Source organism: Nothoprocta perdicaria, unplaced genomic scaffold, assembly GCF_003342845.1.
Source record: "Nothoprocta perdicaria isolate Ctin4 unplaced genomic scaffold, notPer1 scaffold_56, whole genome shotgun sequence".
Taxonomy (NCBI): domain Eukaryota; kingdom Metazoa; phylum Chordata; class Aves; order Tinamiformes; family Tinamidae; genus Nothoprocta; species Nothoprocta perdicaria.
The window spans coordinates 3,197,989-3,221,511 of record NW_020455821.1 but is presented as its reverse complement, the minus strand read 5'-3'; the positions used below and the strand labels follow the sequence as shown (position 1 = coordinate 3,221,511).

The 23,523-nt window shown below is 40.2% G+C and overlaps 1 long non-coding RNA gene across 3 annotated transcripts in view; it reads right to left on the bottom strand.

Moving 5' to 3' along the window:
- Positions 1 to 23,523, bottom strand: part of LOC112955410 — an 84,147-nt gene that overhangs the window by 14,831 nt on the left and 45,793 nt on the right. For 2 of the 3 annotated variants that reach the window (XR_003250882.1, XR_003250880.1), the window contains exon 4: positions 16,165 to 16,339. This is a non-coding gene — a long non-coding RNA (uncharacterized LOC112955410). Of the gene's footprint in view, positions 1 to 12,459; positions 12,742 to 16,164; positions 16,340 to 23,523 lie in introns of those variants that run through there. The other variant, XR_003250881.1, reaches the window with a different exon arrangement.

Below are 23,523 nucleotides of genomic sequence, written 5' to 3'. Positions count from 1 at the left end.
TGAAAGGCTGATATTCGCAGTTAATAACCCGGCGTACAAAGACTTGGAACCATAAAAGCAAATCTGGCAGCAAATGACAAAACATGTTTTCCCTGTTCCTAACTCAGTCCTTGCGGGGCTAGTAAAAATGACCTTCTTCGGGAGGTGAAGCAGTGCGACACAGGAGAAATAGCCCGAAATGGAAGGGCAGGACTGCGGGGACACCAGTGCAATCACACCGACACACATGGACGGGAGAACTTGGACAACACAGGGAAATTTGTCCATGAAAACTGCAGAAGGGAAATCACTTGAAATCAGATTTTAATCTCATTTAGGATTGCCTGGTCATTCTTCCATTCTGCTATCCACTTTCAAAAGTAACATAAGCCAGGAATCATGATTATAATATCCTCTCACAGACTTAATATAATTCTAATGTTCCTGTATGATTAAGGGAAGGCCACAAATTTCAATGTATACCCAGGACCTCATYCATATCAAGATTCACATTTCATAGACTATTAGGAAAAATAAGACTTTATAAGCAGATTTTCATAAGTAAATTTATAAGATTTTACAAGTAGATGCAGCAATAGTATGCATGCTCTCATATTTTAATTACTGGCAAACAGGCTCAAATGCAAAACGTCACATCTGTCATATATCCTACTAGATCTAGACAGTGACAGGCCTATTTATCAGATTTGCTTTAGTGCAGATTTACTTCTTGGAATGTAGCAAATCCTTGGATATTACAGTAGGTGCTCACATAAGCCCACAGATAAGTTCTGAATGGTGAGGAGTGTGTGAGGAGTGTGTGAGGAGATTTGAAGGTGAAATGCTGCCAATACTGAAGCTTCTATCATCACCTAAGCCTGCTCAAATGAGTCTGTCAATTTTTCCCTTTCAGTTTGACCAAAGTTCAAACTTCAAGACCTTTCTGTTTTACAGAAACTAGAGGTTTTACTGTATTTTTCCCCATCAAGCATGTCCACACAGCATTCTTTCAACATATCTTGCAACTGTCTCCTCATGATTCTCTCATAGTTCTTCTCAAGATACAAGTCCTCTCACAGTCCAACGGAAAGGCCTTACAGATCTGTGTGCCTTACAGAGCAAGAGGTCAAGGACATATTTGCAGCATCTTCCTAGGTGCATAAAGGGGAGTTCAGCCTGAGAGAGGAAAAATAAGTTGTCATACTCYAGGACTATAGAATCTACAAGCATCTCCTCATTCTCTTTTTGACTGTATTATTTTAAAACTGGAGGAGGCTCTTTTCCCTTTTCTTCCACTGTTCTACAGGATGATCCAGAACCATGCTATTTGAAACTATGTGAATTTCCAGCCTCAARTGTCCTTGTGCCTTCCAGGTGCCATGTAATGGCAGGCAGCAAAGATCTCCCACTAACCCAGGCTCTTACTGATAGACTGAGCCAGGCTCTTTCAATAAAATAAGCCCTTCATGCCCCTCGGTCCTTCACTACAGCTGTTCCAGATTGAATCCATCTCCTTTGGTCCTGCTTTTTTTTTTTTTTTTCTCCTTCCTTCCTCTTTTCGTTTCTCATGAGCAGCCAGGAGCACTGCTACTGTTTCTCATGTGGCATTGTACTGAACATTACAGTGAACTCTTCTCATTGCCTTCATTGAGAAATACGCTCTCTAACCAAAGTGTGTTGTTAGCTTAGTCTGGTAAAATCTGTCTTTGGTAAACCAATAATATGTTTTATCCCATTGCATATTACCTTTGGGTATTTAAACATTCTGGACTTCAGCTTTTAGTATAATATATTGTGTCCCCATTTGTTCAGTGTATATAGACGTAGATATATCAGATTTGGCATTTATCCTCCCATCCTTAGAGGACTCCAACAGAAATATCTGTTGCCAGTTYGCAGTCTCTCCCAAAGGCTGGGGTGCAAATTATCCAGGTATCAAACTGAAGCTGCAACTGCCTTTACTGTCCACTTTACTATCATTTGAACTTCACTGATCATCTGCCTTTGAGCCTAGAGTTAGTATTACCACCTTCCTGAAATAAGGATGGTAAGGATATATTCAGTTCTGAGGTCATATCTTCACCTTAAACATCCTCCATTCCCACCATTCTCACAACATAAATGCCTTTTTTTTGTATAGACTTATTAATCTATAGACTGCTGCCAGATTTATCTTGCTGAAATCTTCCACCTTCACTTATTCTTAGTGTCTTCTACAAGTTAGTAGTTATAGACTTTTTTTTTTAAATCAATGTAGATAGCTTCCTTTTTTATTACCCAGATGCTTTGAAGACTAGACCTTGCACTTCTTTGATGTTAAGGAATCCAAGCAAAAAGTAGTAAAATGTCATTAGTAGATGGCTGGTAGTCTAGTTTCAAAGTCATTTATATATATATATGTGTGTGTGTGTGTGTGTGTGTGTGTGTGTGTATATATATATATTGCAAGCATAAAGTTTTTTAGCCCCCAGTCTTTCATATAATATTTTCCTTCAACAGCCAAAATAAAATAATTTGTTCACACTAATTATTTATTTTAAAATAATTTTGCCTTACTCAGAAATATGCCTTGCAGTACTGCTAGAGAGTATTTTAAATTGTAGTTATACGTTAAACCTTCCCTACCATTGTAGCATCCTATAATATTTATTTGTACATAGAAGAGCATTAATAATCATTGCTTATTGTCAGATGTAAACTACACAGAGATTTACAATTGTTACATTTAACGGTTTAAAAATTATAGATTACTAGAGAATGAATTTTCCTAAAAATGCATCATCAACTAGAGTACAAGTTGGCCATTGATTTCTGTCTGTTTATTATGCGAACCCAACTAGGCATGAAGTCCTAAGTGTTTGGAGAAGAGAATATGGATAAAATTTGACTCCCTTCCTCTAATGAATCTCAGTTTAGCTGGGGACCGGTACTTCTATCCCTGCAAAGAAGTGTTCTGCCTCATATCTCCAGCATCAATAGAATACGAAGGTACTGAGCATCTATAAAAATTMAGYTCTTCTTTGCTTGTGATTATAACTGTTGAGACATCCTCCTGCCTGATTGTTTTCCCTCATGATAGCAGTGAAAAATAACATGCATTAATCTCACACATGAGCCTCAGTCAAGAATCAGAGCCCCACTAAGTGAAGCTCTGGGCAAACATATATAATAGAGAGAAGTAATGGAATTATGGCACTTTGAAATCACTGGGGGTTGTGATTTTGGTTTCACCTGAGCTGGTCCTTTTAGGATTACAGTCATGTTTGCTAATCAGGATGGAATAAGTCATTGCAAGAGAAAGTTAGGATGTAAGAACAGCAAGGAGGGTARAAATTACAGTTCCATGGATATTATACTTATATTCACAGTGATTGCAGAAGCCTCATTTACATAGAAAAATCTGAGGGGAGGGGGGTGAGGGGGGGAATAGTTTAATTCACTTAAGTGGCCAAACAAGTTGTTAAGAGCAATACTGAGTCATAAGAGCTGTGCAGACTTACCGCAGTTCAGGTTCTGATTTGCTTTGCACATAAATGGTGTCAGGTAATTTTGTGRAAACATTTACAAACAACAGCAACTAACAGTAATAATAATGCCCATAATGCCAGAATGTCACCATCTCGTTACTAGCTTGCATTAAAGTCACTCCAAAGCACCCTGGCAAGAGAAAGCTTAATAAGAGCTTAATCTAAATCACAATATGAGTATTTCAAAAAAGACCTAACCTTTTTAATATGAGGTGAGGATCAACACTTTTCCATGCAAGTCTCACAAAAATTAAATGTCAATAAGACATATTTCTAAGTATATAGTGTTCACATTAAAAGYGGCGATTACAGATATCAGCTGTACAGAGCATGAATGTACTGACAAGCTCCTGGAAGAATGATGTTCTCTGAGCTCATCACTGCATACTTGAGCAGTCTCTGAATATTTTATATTCATGCTGTCATACTGCAAGTCGAGTTGTTTATAGTAGAAAGACATACACCTAGTACTACTACTCATGTTTACATTTACCTTGCAAACATCAGCAAAACGTCTCCTTCTTGTAAGCATTCCCTGTCTCTCCCTCATCCGCTCCAACTCGGACATTAAAATTATTCAAATAGGCCAAAAGGTAGAGGGTTAAAAAAAGAAAGATAAAACTTGCAAAGAAACTAAAGTAGATCTTCTAATTCAACACCCTTCGTTTACAGTAAGTTYCACTAACAATCAATATAAAAGATCTTCATTGAATTAAAGAAGMAAATGTAGAATGGAGATCTAAAATAACATACCAATACAGATGTCACTGAAGGGTGCACCAGAATATGGTCCTTGCTAAAAATGTGAACTCACAAAGCACMGCTATTACCTCCCAGCAAAATCATTCCTAACATTCTTTTATATGACAATTATATCCAAGACTCATATGACATATGACAGTTAAATCAAAAGCATTTAAAACTAATTGCTTATTTAGGGATGCTGAATATTTTACCTGAATCACATTGAAATTTTTTAAGGAAACAACTGAAAGTTTGAAACTTCCACAGCTTGTTTTCAAAGAGCAGTAAGCTGAAATGTCTCATGAATGGCTGGCCAGTTCTCAGACACCACAAAGCTTTGAGGGGCTCCAGGTAAAAGATTTTTTTTTTTTTAAATCCCTCCTCCAGCAAAAAAGCACTTTTTAGGCTGCTGTCCTCCCACTAGCTCATTTGGCATTAAGGGCAAGAAAAAGGACCATCTTCTTCATAAGATTCAACCATCTGGTTGCAGATCAGGCAGTATATTCCCTTGAACACATCATGTTTACCAGGACAGTCAAAGAATAATTTCTCCAAGTAGTCACTCCACGGTGTGACCAGTGAACAGACCCCCTTGTTTGACCTCCAGGTCGACCACCTTGGAATGACCTTATACAGTGCAAGTTTGTCCACGTCTGCACGTGATCAACAAGCATCTCTGAACAGTTGCTACAGTCCTGATCTCTGGGCAAGTGTTTTTAGGATTTGTTTCTCTAGTAGCCAGTTCGCGTGGGCTGGGATTACATTATAGACAAACCCTTACTACAAGTAATTCTTCTAGTCCTGTGTGACTGAAGGTACTCAACAGAAAGTGCACCAGTGCACAGCATCTACAGCACAGCTCTGACCAGGCTTCTGAGGACAGCTGCATGGAAATCAGCTTCTGTTTTTTTTTCATGTAATCATCACAAAAATTTAGCACTGCACACCTGCTATCCAGGAAACTGAAGTGAACATTTTTCATAAAGACTGGCGTTTTAAACTAGGCTGTTACAGGAAAAAGATATCAAGAGATATTAAAATAATGGTACAAAAGAGGCCACACTCTCAGGTAAGAGAGTAACTATTGGAGTCTAGTGACAATAAGGCTTATAGTGAAAAATGAAAAGCTAAATTTAGCAGCTGCTTCGACAGTACATTGTTAAGCACTTTCTTGTAGGTACATACCTATACTTGTTGACATCTGCTATGAAGCTYTAATTTCAATGCTCAAGTTTATTGCACTCCACTTAAAAAATGAAAAAAGAAATTCTCCTTCATTCTTCAAATATTTTTTTCATACAGCATAAGCAAAACTCCAGCTAATCTCCAACATGAATTACACAGAGGTCTGTAACCTTCTCATCAGATGATATATAGAGAACAATAAAAGGATAATTTCCAACCCACTTACACTGAATTTACACAGGTGCCTTAATCAATAAGAATTACTCAGCAAACCGATGAGCCATTGTCCCAAGATATTCCCAAACGGCTATACAAGAACTTTGCATCTTTCAAAGGCCATGCAATATGAAACCTATAAATGTTGCTACATAATTTAGCATGAATTTTCCCCCAAATATTAATATATTTTATAGAGACTCAGATTAAATCAGCAAAATTAAACCTGAAGAAATCAGTCTTTTATTTCTTTCCTTTCTCTCTTTTGCCTGTTTTATTTTGAGAAGAATAGACATATGATAAACTCACACTAAGATTACTAAAACAGTTAAGAGGCCTAGGAGGCCCAGGGATTTTTTTCTTTCTTGTCTCCTGTGTTACGTGCAGTCATTAAAGAGTGGATAATAGTCTGAAAATCCTCAATCATGCTTCAAGTTGTTACATCTGTGCAGGAGATGTCTGTAATTCTGTAAATTGTTTGGATGCAGCTAAGTGTAATCCATTCCTGTCAAGATAAGGTTAGTCTTGGCACTACTTCTGTGGGATCAATGATAAGTCCCTTTTTCGGAATATCTGAGGCTGCCCATGAATCACAAGACCTTTGAGCTCCMCCAGAAGAGTTGGGCATACACCCAAAAAAGTTTTCTAGATTACAAGGCTGTAATAGGCTTCTTTCATATCAATACATATAAACTTTCTTCTAAAGTAAGTACCAGAAWAGGTTGGTGAAACTGTGTTACAGCCTTCTCTGGCCCAAAGATTTGGATTCTTCCCCAAGTTCAAGAAGAAAGTAAATTTAACACAAAGCAGACACAAGAAAAAACTATGATGTACTCTCTGCACATTTATAGGACCCCAGCCAAAAGTCTAGCCCAACTCTTGCTATTGATCTCCCGATAGGACGAGACAGACCACATTTCTACGGCACGTGCTCCATTTMTCTTTGCATAGGCCCCCCAAAGTTTGCTCTGTCAATAAACGGCTCTATTTCCCAGGCTAACAGAGTATATACTGTCTGCCAGCACACACGCTAGTTTATAGTGAGCCATGAATCTATAGGCCCTTTCTAGTGAGCCACTCTGGAAGGGAGAAGAGGGAGGAGGGTCCCTTCGACTGGTACCAATTATGTAATTATGTAAGTCACAATAATGCCCCCCTAATGTGGTCCAGAGGGAAGTCCTTGGGCTCCATTCTCAAATGGTCTTTCTAACCCTCCTTTACAGAAGGATATTCAATAAATAAGATATTTCTGTGACCTACAGCAAGCCTCCACACAACTGTTTGCATTATATACTGTTTCATTTCACTCCCTGGCACTGCTCTTTGGTGACTGTTACAGCCCATAAAGCCATCTGTTAGGAACGTGCAGTTGTAAAATTATTAATGCCTATAGCCTAAAACTCACCCTAAGTAAATAAACAGTACCAGAAGGCCCAGTGCAAAATTCTGGGATGTTAAATACACAGGAAATACACAGAGCTATAAATCTTCTTAATAGCTCTACGTGCAATTATGTATTCACTTGAAATTCAAATATCACGCAGAAAGGCTAGACAGAAGTTGCTTCTAAAATAGCATGCTGCAGATTTGCTTCAGAGTTGAACCCCGCATGAAAAAATCTGCGATGCTATTGTGAAGCCTTGTGACATTTGGAGCTTCTTGAATTATCCGATTAAATAAGAAAACTCATAGCAAAGAAATTCACGACGATCACACTCCTCAAGGCTCAGAATCCGGAGAACAAAGAAGGAGGCTTCCAAGTTCAAACCATTCCAATTCCAAAGAGAGGAGGGCAAAGGAGATTTGCCTTCTTGGGTACGTGGCAGCRCAGCAATGAAGAAAACACTAAGAAATGAAGTGCAGCTGCATCTTTAACACTGCAATGGCCAATCTCTCGAGCAAAGGACAGAAGGCTGCCACCTCAGCCACCACGCGCGCTGGCTGCCACATTAATGTAAGCACAGAGCCTCTGGGCCCTCCCGTGCTCCATCCCGACTCCCTTCAATGATCCTTGCCAACGGAGTCTCCAAGAGGCTGGCACCGAGCCTGGCCTGTTGAGTGTCGCCCACGGGATGCGAGACAGACACAGTCTGCTCTGCTTCCCATCCCTCCCACAGCTTGGGACCATATTTCATGCCACAGCACAGAGGAGCAGCCGGCCCCCAGCTTATTAGCCACAGAGCCCAACGGAGAGCAGCAGCAGGAGACGCCAGGATCTGAGGAGCAGCTGGARCAGAGGAAAGGCTGTGGTGTTGCAGACATTAAGGGCATCTTTTAGAAGAAAATGGTCTTAATGAGGCTGATTAGCTTCCCAGTTGCAGCTTGGCATCAGCAGTGATAAGGCCACATATCTGCAGACTGGGCACACGCAGAGTTATCTGGATTAATAACATCAGCCCTGCAAAGCCAGCCAAGATCCTGCTGAAGAAGGGCAAATATTGACTGCCTGGCAACTTGCTGTTCCCCTTGGAGCCTAATGCAGGCAGCAGCCCCTGTCAGGAGGAGGCAGAGAACTCKTGCTCTTACGTGAATGGCAAAGTCAACAAGGCTGCAAGACCARCTATGCCACAGCCAGCATTAGGCATGAGCCAGCTGCTGTAAACATATTATATGACAATAAACATTGTATGACAAAATCATCCTGGGGTGTAACCATTTAATATTTAAACCCAAACAAAGCAGCAGCACTTCCCTCCCAGGGCACCCCTGGGACACTTGAGGGGTAGGATGAACTCACCACCCACACGACACCAGCACCATCAGCATATGGGAACCAGGACACAGYTCCATAGCTGCAGCTCAGAGAAAAAAAAAAAAAAAGTGCTGTTGCAAAGAACTTGCCCATCTTAAGCCTTAACTCCAACACAACCACCCTTTATTRAAGATAAAGAGAGTTAGAGTTAGCAAGCATGTTACTAAATGTGAAGAAATTTTAAGTGAAATCCATTAGACTCTTGTTTAAAAAAAAAAAGGAAAATTTGAAGCAACCTGTTACTTTAACAGAGAACAATCTCTACCTGCTAGGAGCCCCTGTTGTGTTTTAAAACCACAGCAACCTAGCAGAAACCAGGAGAGAAGTTACTTCTTTATATTCTATTATCTAAAAGAATAAAGTTTTAAAGATCTTCCTTATCTGACTTGAGCACTGCAGTGGAAACAAGAGGGTTTTATTTCAAGCACAGTTATTTTTGCTGTTTAAAAATGCAGTGCCCTTTCCACCTAATCTTGTTTGGTTTATATCTGCAGCTTGTGCAGACTTCACTTTTTAAGCTTTGGGTTTTAATCATGGGTGAGGGAGTTGAGAGCTGTGCAAGTCACAAACACAGGGTCTTTATTTATAGAGTGCTGCACGTCTGTGCTTTCTCTTAAACTGTCAGCTTCCATAAACTGACTTGTGAACCACATTTTGACACATCACAAAGAAACAAGCACCTTAGACTTGTCTATCAGGTTTCTTCAAAGATACACATATCCTTGAAACACTCCTTTCTCCAGTTCTCAGTTTCTTTCTTTCTCCAAGTGAAAAGTGTTCAATGAACAAGATTTTGTGAATTAATATTCAAAAAATCAGCAGTATCGAGGATACAAACACAAAGTGAACAACATAGTCCAAGAATTAGGGGCAGGAACACAACCACAAGACAGGCAAGAACCCAACCCAGAATCAGAAACTGCCAAGGTAATTGAAGGACTCAGATATCCTGAAGATTAGTATTTTTTCCCTTCCTACTTACAGGGCAAAGTTTTCCACTTCCATGTAGTTTCTTACATATCAAAGCTCCATAAATGAGGAACTAAAGGATAAAAATTTAGACTGGACCTACAAATACAAGGAGTCTCATATGAAAATGGAAATATATTACAATAATCATAAATCATCTCTCAGATGGAAACATGCAGTAGCTCCAATTGCAGATGAAGACTTCCAAAATCTGAATTCTGTTCCTAGCTCTAATGCAAATTCCCTTTTACTTTTGATAAATGATTTCATTTCTCTGTGCTTCTCATCTGCCAGACAGAAATAATTCCGTCTTTTATTTATCCCGCCTATTTATAAACTTGCGGGAAAGAAAARTAGGAAGTGACAACAGTGGCTGGAACCATTTCTTAACTGCGCCCAATCTGATCTAGGCTTGGTTCTCTGGATGTTATTGTAATATCAATGAACTTTTCCTGAGGCAGAGAAAAAGAAAGTGTCTTGCCAGAATATCTTGCAAATAAGAGGAAAATGTTAGGCAAACAGTAAATGTCATTTTCAATGACACCCTTTAATGCCTCATCTCACAATTTAGCTGCCAATAGGTTTTTTTGATAGATTTTCTACTTTATTGAATGGGGCATAGTGATCTTCTCCAGACCAGATGAGTGCACCAGTCTTTCTTATCCATCAGGTATGTCCTACTGTCTCTCTAGAACTGAAGGGCATCGTATGAAGCTTATATTCATACAAATCAAACACTAATTTCAGCAGTTTCCATATCCTCTACACTAAGCCCACCTGACAACAGAGGCTTCTCTGTGGATCCAAACCTGTACCTTCCACCAAAAACAACTCTATAGCTCATTTTTCAGTTCTAATATGCAACAGGTTTTCTTCRAGAGCAGGGGGACTCAATAGATCAGTATTTTCTGAATTATATATGTTGGAAGATATCCTAGACACTCTATAATTAGGCAGCAAGGAAAAGCATTTCTGATTCATTAGGTCAACTTTAATGGTTTCCTCATTAAAAGTTTTTGCTGTTAAGCTGACAGAAGCTGGAATTTAATAGTAGCTTCCAGCACTTTCTTTATTAGCTGATCTCTATTGAATCAGTCTTTATCACCTGAAGAGATATTTTAAATGGAAATTCCTCAGCCCCAAGCAACCTAGATTGACCAAAGGCCTAGAGATTGCTCTGTCCCTGCTTTAATAAACTGACTGTATATATTGCTACAAAGGTCAGTCCTCGTTAGTCAGTGATGGCCATACAAGTTTTAACACATTATATTCCAGTGCTAATTTGTCACTTGTTGAGACTACCTTGTTGATATTAAATAGTAATTTCATATGATGAGGTTGATAAACACAAATTTTTGAGGAGCTTTTATGAAATTCCCATTCCCTTCACAGTACTTAGATGGTTCTCTGCTCATCTAACAAGCTAGCTGCTATAATTTGGTAGGATATAAATTTAAGTTCTTTTACTGGGCCCTCTGAACAAATTAAAGACAATTCATAGGTTAGTCTTCTACATGCCTATAGTAGAGTTTTTCTCTAACTAATTCATTATAATTAAATTTTTCTGTCAGACCTCAGAAAAAAACAAAACCAAAAAACTAGATCACCTTCCATTATTGTTCAGATTGGGGTCTCAATTTGGAGAGGATCATGAGGGTTTTTTTCCTTTTTTTCCTTTTTAAAGCAGAAAATTCTCTCTTCCCTCTTGCTAATGTTCCAGGTCTCAGAYAATGAATTTTCATATGTAACAAGCTCACTCACCTGTAGACAGTAATGACTGTATAACTTGGTCATCTGAGAATAACACAATTGCAAATATATTAAAGAACCTGGTCTACTGAATCCAATCAACGGTGTCCTATTTTAATTAAAAGCCATCCTTCTCAGAAAACTATCTTGATTTTTGCACGACTCCTTTATAGGTGTTTGGCTTTGAGGTTGCAAGTCACTTAGAGGAGTTAATTTCCATTTAAACTTTTACAGCTGCAATGAATATAATTTGAGGGGCTTATGGAGCATGTGGGGAGACTTGCTTGCTTTATGGCATGAGGTCATTCACTTCCCAGRGCTTGGGAAATGATGAAGCTTCAATCCAACTGCATCTCTCATGGATTCTGTGCGTGACCTTGATGAAAGTGTCTCTCAGGGCTTCATTTTCCTCAGGCACAAGACAGGGCATTCTCTCCCACTTGGCCTGTCTTGTCTGTATCATAAATTGTGTTGGCAGGGACTCCCTCTCACTGCTTGTTTGTAAAACACCTAGCATGCACTTTACACAGCTGTAGGAGTTAACATAATACAGATTAAAAATCGTGATTCATGTGGTAACATACTAACAGCTTTTCTTATCACAAGGCTAAGTAGGTGCTATAGGTAGGGCTGCTTTTTCCCCCCCCAGTGGTATGGGATGAGAGAAGTGAACAAGAAAAGTCACATGGGATGGGGAAGACAGTGCCAGAGGCAGTTCAGCTCCAACATTCTTCTCATCAAGCTTCCTCAAACACTAATTACATTAATTTGAAATTCAGTAGATAATTAACTAGGGAATCTTCTTTGGTAAGACACCGAAAATCAYACAGAAAGGGAGGGCTTTGGTCTTGCCCAGTGTGTTCGGCTTTGCAAGCTCACTTTTTTTTTTGGTAGGAAAATTATGAGGACCCTGGAGCTCAGCTAGTAATAATGTTTTGCCTGGTAATCTCTTTGTGGGGAGAAATAGAAAGCTGGCATATTCCATATGAAGATGCGACTGTCCACATATGCACAGGCTTCTACCTCAAGAGTGACCTTGGCATTCTTTGTCAATGTTTCATGGTTTTAATGAAGGATTAATATAGGAAGAAGGGGATAAGAGCAAAAGAGGGAGTAGATGGGGAAACACATGGGCAGTAAAGTAGGAAAGAGCTTTCAAAAACCCTTCCAGCCTCACAAATCATAAAAAGTGATCAAGAGGAACATTTACAGAATCAGTCTCTGGAACAAGAATCAAATAACTCAGCACAACAGCACTTTAGAGACAATGTAAAAGAAAATAATAACAGTTTTAATTATGGAAGAGGAAAACATTAGATTCCAGGTTAGCAAGCACCATGAATAACACTAGCTTATAGACATCTTGAGCTTAAGTCCCATCATGACCACTCAACACCAAAATACCCCATCCTTCCCTACATGAGCATGGATACTTTGAACAGACTTTTGTGCATTGCCATGAGCCATATCAGAATGGAGATCCAGACTAGTTGTGAAGAATGACCACAGATTATTCATGATCCACTGTAAAAGTTGCATCCAGATGTAGGCTCTCTTCCAGTTTTTGATCTAGCTTAGACAAGCCTCAAAGTGGCAGGCTCCTTGCTGAACAGAACAGTCCTTAAAGGGGGAAATAATAGGAAGGTTTAGAGGCATGTGGAACCCATTAGAAGTGGCATGTTTGCAGGGACAGATTATAAATTGGATCAACTAGAAAAGTAACTGAAAAAAAACTTAGGATTTCATCTTGTATGGAACTGCCTGAACCCAGCCAAAGCATGTTGTTTCAAACCTTCACTTCTCTATCATTTCTTCATTTTACTGCAGTTCTGGGAAAGCACCCAGAACTGAGGGCAGCCAAAGCCCCACATACCATAAGACCCACCTCAGTGGCTAGAACAGGGAGAGGGGCATTCACCTGGGCACCATCATGTACACTCACAGCATCTGCAGCGCTCACAGAAAAAAGCCATTTCAGTGGAATGATGGGGACAGAATTCACATTTTTGCAGTTATTCCATACTTGAATGTAATAGACTTGTGGCTTCTGTACTAGCCAGGAGGGACACACGGTGCTCTGCAGTAGCTGCACACTTGCTGTGAGGGTGGATTTCAGCTCCCTGGCCCCTGCTACCCAGCAGCTACCTGGAGCCCAACTTCTAACTTCCCTGCTTTAGACAGATGTAGTGGATATCACCCTAAAAGAACACGAACCAGTCATTCATTAGCATCAGACATGCAAAACAAATTTAGCTAAGCTGATTACTAWAATGTAGTAGCCAAGAGCACTGTTCAAATTGACGTGGGAGAAGAAATRCCTTTGATACTCTCAACACAATGAGCTGTCTATTTTTGTGAAGTCTCATGTTTCCTAATTACCTTAATACTTTAAGAATTAGGTAATACCAGTGTAGAGTCACTCACAACGGGCTGAGTTCACAGCCTCCCATTCCGYGGTACTTACAGGGAATGTTAATCTGATACAAGAGTCTGGCTGCAGTATCGGGCATTATCAGGAATAATCAGTCACATCTCAAGAGAAGAAACACCCTAGAGTGCCACGGAGCAGAAACCAGAGTTCAACACAGAAAACACTACAGACACGGCTACAAGTGCATCCTCCGCACTGTGTCCTGTCCTCTGCAGTGATGAATGGGTTTTGCCAACAGCTGCACTATGGTGAGGACTCTCTGCTTAGTACCACTCTCACCTAGCCAAAAAGTGAGGAGGAAGCAGCATCTGCCACGTGTGCCAGAAGATACCTAGCACCTGCTGCAACCCCRGAGACCTTCACCACAGTTTGCACACAACTAGAGGAGGTAATTGCTGGAGAAGGTCCAAGTCACCCCCCTTCCAGTAATCCTAGAACTTTCGTCTTGGAGTGTTGCATCAGTGCGTTAGATGGCAGATAGGACACGTGCTGCAATAGCTGAGCATGCCAGTGCTGGCTAGGATGAAACAGGACCTTCCGTGCTAGCCCCACAATACGTGCTTCACACCATGGTATTTTCTCTGCGTGTTTATTTGTGGGAAGGTCCTAAGAAAAGAAAGCAAAGCATCCTAAATTGGAAGCAGATGAGGTCTGCCTATTATTCCAAGTCATTCTACGACAGAGAACAAAAGCAAGCAAGGCCAGTGCRTGGCAACCTGCAGTGCGAGACACTAAGCAGACCCTGCTGACAAGTCAGCTCCGCATTCAGTGCTTGGGCAGGGCTCCTTCTAGTCCACAACAAACACAAGGAGGAAATGACCTTTGCGCATGATACCAACACCTGTGGCTGAGGCACAAGACTTGGACTCCTCAGCTTAAAACAAAAAAGTAGCTGGAAACACTGTTAAACCTTCCACAGCTACAAACTGCTCTTTCACACACAATACACACAATTAGGACACACTTAAACCCTGCATTATGGGGACAATAGGCTGTAGCAGCTCTAATCCAAGTGAGTCATTAAGCTGCGCCACTTCAGTAGGAATCTGCATCCTTAAAAAGTGTCTGCGTATCATACAATCCATCTGTGTAACACAGTCCATACAGCCCAGCTCCAGCAATTAACTTAACTACACTTCCCCACGAGCATATTGCTACCATGTGTATGCATTAGCATCTTGGCAATATTTTCTTTTTGTAAAAAGATGGAAAGTATTAGTGCCAACGTGGTAAATCTGTCTATGTCTGTCTGTATGTCTAAGCCTTATGGCTGTTGCTGGGAATTCTCCTTTGCATTCTGTGTGCGTTAGGCTACCAGCTGCTTTTKGAACCTCCTTAATCCATTTCAAACGTATTTTGCACTTTTACATTGAGATAAAACCCTCTCAAGATGACTAGCCAGGGATGATGACAAATTGAGATGGAAGGTTTATGGGGAAAGAGGCAGTTAACCATCCAGTCCAAACCAGCTGGTCACACTTGACTCTAGAAAGGTAACCATACAAGTCCTCTAGTGATCTTAAACAGCTTCCTTGTCATCCTTGCTATGTGACTCAAGTAAATGAAGAGAAACCTAAGAGGAAACATTAGCAGCTTCCAAGCTTTAAAGGACACTGTATAGTTCAAGGATAGATGCCAAAAGAGACACAACCTATGCAAAACCAGAGACTCTGATCTAAGCCCCAAAACACTCAAGAATAACTAGGAAACTGAGGCAGAAATATGTGCTCAGGAGTCTGTTCCTCTAGATTGYTATGGATGCATATCCTGCATAACAGATGGGAAGCTCCAAAAGTCAATCTGAACTGGTACATCCACACATCACAGCATCCTACAGTGACTTGCAGCCACCTCTGCTACCTCCTGCCTTGCTCATACGCGTTTCTGGAACTAGGCACCAGAGCTAGCTTGGTTACGTACAATCTAGACAAGGTCTAAGTTTCTTCTGGCACCCAGATGGACAGATGTCAGGGCCAGTCCCAGAAAACATAGACCCAGAGGAAGAGCCTCACCCAAGGTTTCAAAGCCATTAATCCTATGCCAAATATTTAACAGAAAGAGTTAATTATCCACAAGTGTTTTACCATAGAATGGACAGAAAGCTTGTCAAAGTTCAAAGATGGTAACAATCATGCAYTTCAGTCATATAACTATAAAGCATCACAAATAATCTATGCAATATCTGGTAAATCATCACTCCCAAGCTATTACTGCCTATGTCAAGTTTTGCCRGTAGCAAATACATGAGAAAAATGCATAGGGAAAATCCAGAGAGGCCTTCAAATCAGAATTTTTAGCAAGCACTGCCTGAATCATGATTTGTCATTACCTGCTAGCCAATGCTGTAAGAATTCCCTCCCCCTTCTCTTCCAGTGCCTCTAAAGGGMAAAATACACTTGAGGAAAAATATTTTAGTAAAATGGAATGCTAATTTAAATCAACCTTGTGACCTGGAGCACTCAGCTCAGATTTTCACATGTTAATCAGGATTAGCAGCAGCAGAGATTAAAAACCAAAGTTTCCTTCTCTGGGGAAAAGTCATTTTTGTCATGTGCACACTCCCCAGATGGGWTGAAAAGTCAACACAAAACAGAATGAAGAGATATACATACTTTCTCAAAGTCTATCTTCATGTTGAACCATATCCACTTAAGTGCTTCAGTGTCTTCTGAAAATTATAATAATGGTGCCTCCATCCACACACTGCAGTCATGGGATTCCTGAGATGATCCACATCTAGCAGAACCAGAGGTTCAGCATGCTCCATCTTAGGAGATATAATCCAGCCTGGGAAAGGATCCCAAGAAAGAATAGAAAAATGAGATGTAAGATCTAAAGCACTTGTATGGGACTACAGAAGCTCAGGTAAATGAAGATGCACACTGAAGYGACATGAAACATTCTGAGAAGAACAACTAAAAGTGTCTTAGTTCTATTAAGCCCCACATGAAATACCCATTTATACTTTTCAATTTACTTAAGAGCATTCAAACCTTCTGRAAAAAAAMCAAAAAACTTAAATATTCCTGTATTTTGACTCTGCTYGTGTTTGGGGTTCCCAGAGGACAGACAAAAAGCACACAGTCACTTACCCCAAAAATAACTTAAATCAGTGAAAGAATCCAGGGGGAGAACAAATAACTCTGAAGAGATCATGTTRACAACAACTCCTTAAGACTATTGCTAAGGACTGACCATCCCGTTGAATTAGGATCCCCAAACAYGGTACCTTCAAGTCACTACTTTCCCAGGAAAGGAGACAGAATCTGCTCGCGGTCAAATACTGTGGACTCCAAGGGTTGAGGTAGCTCTGCCCCCAGGCAGAGATCTGCCCATGCCCCACCAGTCCTTTGCACACAAGCTTTGGAAGCAATTCTCACAAGCCCAGCTTTCCTGTCCCTGTACCTGTGACGCTCATCCCTGGTTAGTTAAGGCATGGGGAAGCAGTAAAAGCAATCGATTCCCAAAGCCAAGTATACAGAGAAAGCAGCATCAGCACTGTTCTGCTTTTGGACTGTGAAGGAAAATAACTGAAGCCATAACTGAGATAAAGTCGCTTTAGCGATTTTAATATATATTTCAGGACAGAAGACATAAGGCATCCCACTGAAAAGCCAAAAGTGCACATTTGCACTTCATTCTGGATTTGTGCCAGAGGGAAGCTGTAACYGAAGCAGCTGCAGGAGCACCTGCACCTCCAGCTAGAGAACAGAGGAAGCCAGATGTGGGCAAACAGCTGCCACATGCTTGGCCAGTGGGTCAGGTTCTGATGTGATCGYCTGCAGCTGAATTCAGAGCTTTCTGAAACACTGGGGTTCGGTTACTTTCATATTCCTCAACTTTTTGTTCTATGTTTAAGGTTTGAGATTGATGGAATAACTGGAAGATTTTTTGGTTGTTGTTTGTGGGGAGTTTTTTTGGGGTAGGGGTGTTTGTTTTTAATGAATAAGCACAAGAAATAGGAGTTTTCTGTTCAAACAACTCACTTTGAGTTTAAGTCAGTAAAATATTTTTAAAAWTTTCTCTTGCCCATCTTGGCACATAGGTCTACACTGTAGAAGCTCATACATTTTGCTTCAGGTATTCCCCTGATTTCTTTTTTTCCCCTGTTAGTGCTAACATCCCACATGTTTCAAATCCCAACACCCTGAAGACAGATTGTATACTGAGCATATTTACATGAGGTGGGATTCAAGTCCAGATAGCTAAGTGTAACCTGTAGCCTCTATAGTCCGCAGTTGGGCCTTAAACCACAATGCGACACTGCTCACATTAAGCCATGCTTGGATTTCCAAAAAGCCACAGCTGCTGCACAGTGGCTGTTTGTTAGTCCAGATGAACTAACAGCATTGGATTCTCATTCTGAATTCACTTTCCAATTGATGAATGAAATTCACTATAATCATTTTGCAAACAATTTCCAAATTAAAAATCAATTCACTGTTTAATAGCCACCAAAAAAAACCACAGGTAAATTAAATTAAGTAAAAGAATGACCATACAGGGGGTTTCTTAGTGTTATGCAGCAGCATTGTGAACCCAGTGAACTACAGTGCAGTTTATAAAGGCACCTGGGATCACCTTGAAAAAAATGGTGCAGCTTTATTATCTGTACAGCTGCAACAAACTCATGGCAGGCAGGATGAGAGAAAAGACTCGATCCATTTAAACAGTATTTTGGCATAGGCCTGTTCATAATCCTTAAGAATAACTTCCTTCTGGGCCAGACATGCCAGCAACATCACAGAAACACCTGGAAAACAATGACTGGAGGATACTAAAAGCCACTAACTTTATCAGAAGTCCATTGCCAGCTTCTATTGATACAATGCATCATTTTGTGATTTCAGGTAGAGCAGAGGTTCATCTCTCAGTTCCAATGATCATGATACTCATCTCTGCTATTGGTGCTTCAAGTCACACTTTGGACCTCAAAGATTTAACACAATATAAAGCACTCCAACACAGGAGAAGCCACTTGAATATCTGCCATCGCTCTCCATTAAACCAAAGATCACTGCCTCCACTTTTACGAAGAGGAGGAAGTACATCTTGCCAAGTCTACCGGTCTCAATGCTGACCACTCAGCCTAGAAGGCTGAAATACAGAATTAGGCTGGAAAATGACACAGGAAACATGTTGCACACATGCAAACAAGACTCTGGAATCCTGGCAGGAAAAGTAATACAACAGGGAAGAATGAAGAGGACACGGCTAGACAAAGTCAACATCTTGGGAAGCAGTTGGTAAAGAGACAGACAGATTTAACATTGTAAACAAGCTACAAGATTCTCTGTGGGAAGAGCAGACAAATCATCATGGACTACTACAATGTCTGAGCCATATCTCCTTTATGCAGATTTTTTAAAAATCTGCTTATTTGTATACAGACAGTGATGCAGGTGTTTATCTTGGAATGACACTTAAGTCAAATGCTCTAACTAGCCCTGTAAACTTTCTCTCATTCTAAACATACTTCCCACTTACAGAATAAAAAAAAAAAGCAGTTGAAACAGCAAAAAGTATCTACACGCTTTCTTTTAACTCATGATTTTTTTTTCTTCCTATTTTGAGACTAGTTAGGATCTAGCACTCACTGTTCCAAACGCAAGAACTTAGTAGTAATTGAAGATCAGAGCAGCAAGCAGGAAGAATATCTACAGAAACCCTACTTGGCCAGCTCTCTAATGAAATTCCAGGATATAAAGGAAAGACATGTGATTTCTCAAAGGCTGTATATTGCTCTCCATGTTAAGGGTGTTGCAGCAAGTGCTGGTTTCAGTTCCTTCTACATCACATAAAAGCATTGTGAGCTTCCAGTTTCCTCATGCTCATACAGAATGTCCTTCCAGTTACACTACATACAAGTRCGTATGCAGTAGTTCAAATAAGTGATTTTTACATGCAGATTACAGTGGGAAGAAAGAAAATCATCTGTATCCTGCCCTAGSAGCTGCAGGACTCCTGGGGCAGCAGTATCAGAGCAGCTCCATTGTACAAACTCTGAGAGCTGGACAAAAATAAGGTTCTTCTCAAGACATGTGATTATTCAACCTGGTCCCTCATGGATTTTCTGCACAACCTTTTGGGACATCAGCTGGGTATGCACAATCTTCAGAGAACTCTGCAGCWGTGAGTGCAGAGCAACTGTGAAAACTGACTGCACAAATGCAGGGAGAAGGTATCCTTCTCCTGCAGCTGCCTGGCAGAGAAAGCACCAGCCCGTTACTCAGCCCCGACCCTAGTCTGGTGTTTTGGTGTGCCAAATACAAACCTCACACCTGTGCTTCAGATGGACTTCCATTYAGATGGAGATGCATTACTCACTCCATACAGAACCAGAAGAGCAGAAGTGGGGGAGAGGGCAACATCTTTCACATTTTCTGACAGTMCTCATGCATTTCAAAATCAGAATTTTGAGAATCAGAATAATCCACATATCCCACCTATGTCTGAACCCATTCAAACCTCACAGGGAGAGCAGAGCSAGTGTCTAATGAAAGGGTAATTACAGTCCCTAGATAGTTGGAGTTCCATGAGTTTACCATCCACACAACGTCTGCTGACTCCATAGATGTGCCAAAACCCTCATCTATCTTCCAGGAAATTGAAGGACTTGCKTAATGGGAATAATATCATTCCTAGGTTGATTTTGGTAAGAGTTGCATCACTGACAGGTGTTGCAGCACTTAGGGAAAGCAGCCAAAGGACAAGAAAAAGTAGATCCCACCTTAACAGTTTCAAACCTTGACAGAAGAGATTTCAAACATTGACAGAAAACTGAGCAGTATATTTGAAAGTAGTTGATAAATTAAACTCTGTAAACCACTTTTCTTGTGCTCTGATTAGCAATTTGGTTTCCATATATATGGAGAGAGAGAGACTCACTTATACTCACACATACTGGCTTACACAGAAAACTTCTGATTAGCAGAAAAATAATCATCTTCAAACATAAAGTTTCCCAAAATGCTCTTGAGCACATAACGYTCAAATAGGTCAAATACGGACTAATTATACTTATTCTCTGAATAGGGCAGAAGTAATAAATTYGATATGGCTATCACGGGCTGTATATTTTAGACTGATTGTATTCTTTCTAGAAGCCTTTATACTTATGAAGGCTTATGTTTATGAAGATATGCTTACAAGCCAGATTAAGTCTCTCCTGATTGCCCAACTATAATGCAAAATATGTAAATACTGTTTTGCATTTTGCATTATTTTTACATTAAAATAGTTTTGTTGGTTTTTCTTTTCAAATGAAACCTGATTGTAAAGGAGATTTCCCTYCAGTATCTTTTTTTCTTAAATTATAATGTAACCCTCCAGTTGAACCATATCCTTACATCCTGAAATTCTCTTTGCTCAGGCACCACCTTCCAGAAAGGCTGCTGCAGATTTTTGTTCCAGAAAAGACTGCTGCACTCATTCTACTCTGAAGCGATGAGACTTTAACACAAGCAGACCAAGCAGTGCTGAGGCAACAACAAAAAAAAAAAAGCAACTTGCATTTAGCCACTACACAGGCACTGATCACACTTCACACAGATACTGATCACCAGAAAGTACAATTACTTTATTAAACTGAAATCCATGAATAATTCACCAGTGTCAGCTGATAACACTCARAAGTGGCACACTATTTGACGATCAATAATTATTTGAGATTTTTCCTCTTTTTTGAGACCCTGACATTTTATAACTGAACAGTTTAATTAAGSACTAGATCTGTTTAATTGAACACACTGCATCAATCTTTTCTTCCCTGTTGTGATTTGGGGAGGTGCTAAAAGTAGTTCCTCACTTTTCAAAAGAATATATTTCTCACCAGGAATTACGAAAATGGGTTCTCCAAGAATAAGTCTCTCAGTTCTGAACTTTGTGCTCCACTTTTGCTCTCACTGAGCAGCTAATAGCCTTCACATAATAAGTTTACAGGAAAAGATAATTCTAGGTTCACTGCAATCATATTTAAACCTCATATGGCGCTGAGGTTTATAATAAGTGACAGTGCTAAGACTGAATCTGATTTTGATCTGACCCTATGCCCAACACTGTGGTCCTTCATGATTTCCACATGATTTCCACACATGATTTCCAGCAGTCAGAGAGACAGAAGATGTTCAAGATCTCAGTCTTGGAAATATTCTTCAAAATTAAACCAAATTCCTATATTTATCTAATTTTTTTTCCTACAGGAAAAACTGCTTTCTAAACACAGCTGCTTTTCAAATGTGGTGTCATTAGCTTTCACATTCAACAAATCTTACAAGTTGCCAATCAAGTTTATTCACTGACAGAGCATTTTCCTGTGACTGCTGACTTGGGTGTTAGCTTAGGGTGCAGAAATGCAGCCTGTTTTTTTCCAGAGTTCCTGCAGCAGGGTAAATACAAAAGACTTATTCAGCTTCTCAGCCTGTGTCAGTGCAGCAGCCTGCTCCACTGCAGATTCCATCTGCTTTTTGTATTTAAGCACATCTTAAAAGGTGGATATAGACACCTTTCTCGAAAAATCCCAGAGAGATTTCTAGTCTCTCATTTTCCTTTCTACTTATCTTGGATTTGCCTTTTCTAAAGGTACTACTATTAATCCTGCTTATAGGAAACTTTATGCTCCCATGGTTGATTTTCCTCTTTAAAACACTCAAGTCTCCATGCACAGGTATGTGCTTCTCTATTTCTTCCTGTCCCCCTTTATCAACTCCTGCTCAAACATTTATACATATATACACACACRTTATACATACATATACACACACACACCCCTCTGACATCCATATATCGGGGCTCTAAATCTTTCCTCTTAACTGACCTCTCTTAAGTGACTTGAGAAGGGAGAACACTCCAGAGTGTTGTTGCACTCTTCAATCTCACTTTCTGTGCACCATTTTCAAAAGCACCCAGATCTGCACAGTTATTCCCAGCAATGAGATCCCTCATCAAAACTAGCCAAATTTTACAGAAAACCAGGTTTCCCTGGACTATACAGACTTTTTTTTTTTTGACCTATTCACAACTATTCTTCTTTCTAATCTTGTTGCACCCTCCGCATCATGGCTGAGGTGCCGGAGCAGGCTGAGACCTTTCCCAATTTACTACACAAKGTAACTGCCCTTGGAGCTATTAAATGATTACAGAGGATTTCTTTTTTATTAATCAAATGGACAGGTGATAGAATGCTTCTTGAATTAAGAAGCTTTGGAGCTCTAGGCTGCAAAGAMATCCTATAAGCCACAGAAACACCCTTTATCACAGAGTCTTTGCAGAAAAAGAAAAATCCCAGTCAGTGCTCAACTTCTGTAAAGACAGTGGCTCCTAACGCTCATTTCCTACCTGTTATAAGCAAACAGGTAAATTGTGTCCTGTATGATCCTAAAGCCACACTGCTGTACTTATTCCTGTGCTAGCAGAAATAATTTCTTCTAGCTGCAATGGCACATACTACCCCTGTTGCAAACAGGCYATGGAGACTGACATGAAATCAATCACCTATCTCTACTGTGAYGCCAAAGCAGCAGAGTTTGCTACAAAACCACAGAAATCAAACAGTTTTTTTGCCAAGCACATTCCACGCTGCCTTTCAGACTCCAAACATTTATAGTGGTTTTTTTTTCTCCTCTCCTTTGACCATCTTCAATGTATTTTGTCCACTTCTGTGGAGTGCTCTGCTTCTGCAGCCCTTACCAACAACAACACTCACCCAAGCAGAGCTTATTACAGAATAGCCATAGATCAAGACCAGTAGATGCACAGTGGCCCCAAGAGCCTCCCACCAGCAAGGATGGGAACAGCTACAGTGCGAATGACAAGAATACTGCGCCACATGGCAAATATTATTTCACATAGGCCAGAATGGGTAGGCTATGGCAAGTAATAATAGTAGCTAGTAAAAGTAGTCCTAGCACTACAGGTGAACCCTGCCTGCAGTCAGCATTATGTTCATGGGGTTTCAGCAGACCTCTGACCTG